The sequence below is a fragment of the Camelina sativa genome, chromosome 5, assembly GCF_030686135.1.
Source record: "Camelina sativa cultivar CO46 ecotype springtype chromosome 5, ASM3068613v1".
In the NCBI taxonomy this organism is placed as follows: domain Eukaryota; kingdom Viridiplantae; phylum Streptophyta; class Magnoliopsida; order Brassicales; family Brassicaceae; genus Camelina; species Camelina sativa.
The window spans coordinates 26,214,512-26,218,230 of NC_141884.1; the positions used below are offsets into that span (position 1 = coordinate 26,214,512).

General features: G+C 44.1%; 1 non-coding gene across 1 annotated transcript; it reads left to right on the forward strand.

The window, feature by feature from the left end:
- The first annotated feature begins 1,153 nt into the window (after positions 1-1,153).
- On the forward strand, positions 1,154-1,260 carry LOC147944386 (small nucleolar RNA R71). The gene has a single exon (XR_015558668.1). It is a non-coding gene; the product is annotated as a small nucleolar RNA R71 (small nucleolar RNA).
- The last annotated feature ends 2,459 nt before the right edge of the window (positions 1,261-3,719 follow it).

Genomic DNA, 3,719 nt, shown 5'->3' on the forward strand with positions numbered 1-3,719 from the left:
AAGTTCAATCTCCTTGACTTGTTTTTCGAACAGAGCTTTATATTTCTCAGTAAGCTGCTTCTTAAACCTCACTGGAAATGGTAAAGGTGGCTTGTATGGTGGAGGAATGAATCTCACATGTTTATCCTTGGGAGCAGCGGGTTCTTTATTAGCTTGAGGGTCAGATTGCTTGGCTGGCTCAATTGGATCCTTGAGCACCTTGACGGGATCTTTTATCTGAACTTCATCTTGAAGAAAATCCTCCCCATCTAAACTATCATTGTCCTCAGTGAGCCGTACATCTACAGCTTGGGTGGTGATAGCATGGATAGTAGCATAGTCCTTGGGGTTTTGAACTGCTTTTCCAGGTAGTTGGCCAAGTGTTGGGGTAGAAGCAGTCTTGCCTTCCATGTACTTCAGCTTCGAGTTAAGAGCTTCAAACTTGACATTAAGATCATTGTATGAACACTCCATTCGCTGACTGAGTTCAGCAAACTTCTTAGCAGTATCCAAAGATCCGCTAGCTTGACCCTGAAGAAGTTGTTGCATCATTTGCTTCATTTCTTGATCTGGGGTTGGAGTAGGCTGAACTGGTTGAGGGCGGAATCCTGGTGGTGGTCCTAAGGGAGCTTGGTATCCTTGCTAGAACTGTTGTTTAGGGACGAATCCCTGATTGTAAGGCACAAAACGTTTTTGTTGACCTTGTTGTTACTGCTGAGGAGGGTACACCTGATCCTGTGGATTTGCAACGTTGATGCTCCGGTAAGACAAATTGGAGTTCGTCTGATAGAGGTTGTAACCCTTGTTGTATCCACCTTGATTATGGACGTAGCTTATCTCCTCAGACTGCTCACCCTCCCCATCTTGGACGTGAAAATGTTCACCCTCAGATACGAAGTGGATGCTCTTTTGTTGGTTGAGCAAGAGGCGATCAAGCTTCTCATTGACATTCTTGAGGTCTCTCTTGTACTTCTCCTCAGAGCCAGCATCTCCTCTAACTGTGCGATCATAGTCGTCATGGTAGTTGCCATCAGACTGGGCGAGATTTTCGACGAGTTGCCAACCTTCATCTACGTCTTTATTCAAGAAGTTGCCATTTGAAGCAGTGTCAAGCAGCATGCGTATCTTTGGAAGTACACCACGGTAGAGAGTGCTCAGCAGTGACTCGTTACTGAATCCATGATGTGGGCATTGGCTATGGTAACCCTTGAAACGCTCCCGGGCTTCGCAGAATGATTCTGAGTTCTTCTGAGTGAAACTGGAGATATCATTCCTGAGACGTGCTGTTCTAGAGTTAGAGAAGAACTTGGCCAAGAAAGCTTTCTTGCATGCGTCCCAAGTGGTGATGGTTCCCTTGGGAATGTTTTTCTCCCATTGATGAGCTTTGTCTCCCAGGGAGAATGGAAAGAGGTGCAACTTGTAACCATCCTCACTCACGCCGTTGATCTTGGTGAGACTGCACAGACGGTCAAACTCGTCCAAGTGGTCGAGTGGATCCTCCATCGGCAACCCGTGAAACTTGTTTCCTTGGATCATGGAGATCAGACCACTTTTGATTTCGAAGTTGTTGTTCTGCACGGCGGGAGGGACGATTCCAGCACGCTGAGTATGAGTGTTCGGTGCATCTCCGGCACCAATGTTTTGCGGTCTTGGATTTGGTCCGTTAGGTTGTTCCATAGTGATTGGTGCGGGATGATCAGTGAGTTGACAAGCTTGTCGTGGTCTTTGTAACCGATTGATGTCGTCGATAGCAGGGAGGAGATTCTGATGCCCTCTTGATCAGGTGTGCATGCAAGGTTGCAATCAACAGGTACCTGGGATGCAAAACAAACAAGCAGAAAATCAAATCAAGTCAGTACTCAGAATGATAAGTGTAACAGAACTTGATCTTGCAAAACTTGAAATCTTAAATATAGCGAAACGAATCCCACCCGACAACGGCGCCAAATTGATACTAAGATTTTTGTATCTCCTAGCAGGTTCAATTAACCTTAAGTGTTGTAGTATTTAAGGTGTCAATCCAAATGGGATGTTGCTAACACTCAAGATGCGATCAAGCAATCACAAGTCAAGCCAATTCAAGAAGAGTGTTTGTCTAACAATCCTAGAATGATCAAAATGCAAAACGAAAATGAGTTACAAAACTAGAAATAAGAATGCATGACAAGAAGCGGAAATGAATAAAAACTTAAACGAGTCTAAACATGAACTACAAGAAAACGAGAAACGAAATAGTCTCGGGAATGTAATAAAAATCAGAAAGATAAAAGTTCTAAGGATGGGAGTAATTGATGTCGGTGGAGTATTCTAGTCTACAAAGTGTTTAACAAGCCACAAGCAATCTATCCCTAAACAATGAACATCACAACTTAGCTTATCCAATCTCTTGGTAAAAGCTACTTAGACTCAACCACTTCCATACCTGTCTCTCGCTAGAGAAACGTGGTCGAGCAGGCATGACAAACAAGTTCATTCATGTCAACAAACATCCTAGACAACTAATCTCTAGGCTAGGAACGTAAGTCTCTGGCACTAGTTGGTCAGACATATCATCGAACACCTTTTGGGTGTGGAAATGTCTCGAACCTAGTTCCAATTGATCAGAGAGAAACTAGTAATTCTAACTCTAGTCCAGAAGGGAATCATACAAATCAAGCTTAAACACCCTACATCCTAAGATCCTCCACCTAATCTATCCCATCCTCAAGAACTAACGCACTACTCAGATCCGGAAATCATCATCAACAATACAAACTCAGAAAACATTGAAACAAGCATTCTTAGATAGGTAAAAATGAGATAAACAAGTTTGTAGAAGAAATCAAATGCAAATACTCAATGAATTAAAAGATATCTGGATAAAAGTCTGAGAATGGTTTTTGGTGGCTAGGAAAACCTTACAAAAATAAAAACGAGATAAAAACTAAGATGATGTCGCGAAGACTTAACAAAACGTATTTATAGTAAAAACATAAAATCCCGAAAACTTAAAACGACAAGACGAACAGTCGGTTTGGGAATCTCCTGAAGCGTGTAAGAAGGAACGTCTTCCTGACATGTGCGAACGAGTAATGGCTCGAGTGAGTGATGGCGTTGGCTCGAGTGAGTGATGGCGTTGGCTCGAGTGGAGTGATGGCGTTGGCTCGAGTGGAGTGATGGCGTTGGCTCGGGTAGCGCGACTCGAACGGCACGACAGCGCGACTCGAACGGCATGAATCAAATGGCACGACAGCGTGACTCAAATGGCATGACAGCGCGACTCGAACGGCACGACACGAACGGCACGACAGTGCGACTCGAGCTGGATGTATACGCTTCCACTAAAGCGATGATAACTTTTGAACCACAGCTCTGCTTGGCTTGAAATAAATGACATTGGAAAGATGACTCAATTCTCCACAACTATGATGAAGACGTCGAAAGCTGAATCCCCCGACCGGTGGCTCGAAGGACGACTCGAATGGCGACTCGATCGACGGTCAAGGTGTTGCTCAAGTGGGTGACTCGAACGGCATGACAGCGCAACTCGAACGGCACGACAGCGCGACTCGAACGGCACAACTTGAACGGCATGACAGCGCGATGTGTTCCCAACGTCTCCTAGATATTTGAAATACTCCAAAATGCACAATGTATGCAAGGATGATGCAAGAACTACCTAGACATGCAAAGTGTATAGAAAAGACTAGAAAATGTTGCAAAAATATCAGTTGTCCTAGCTAAATGCATGATAAACATAT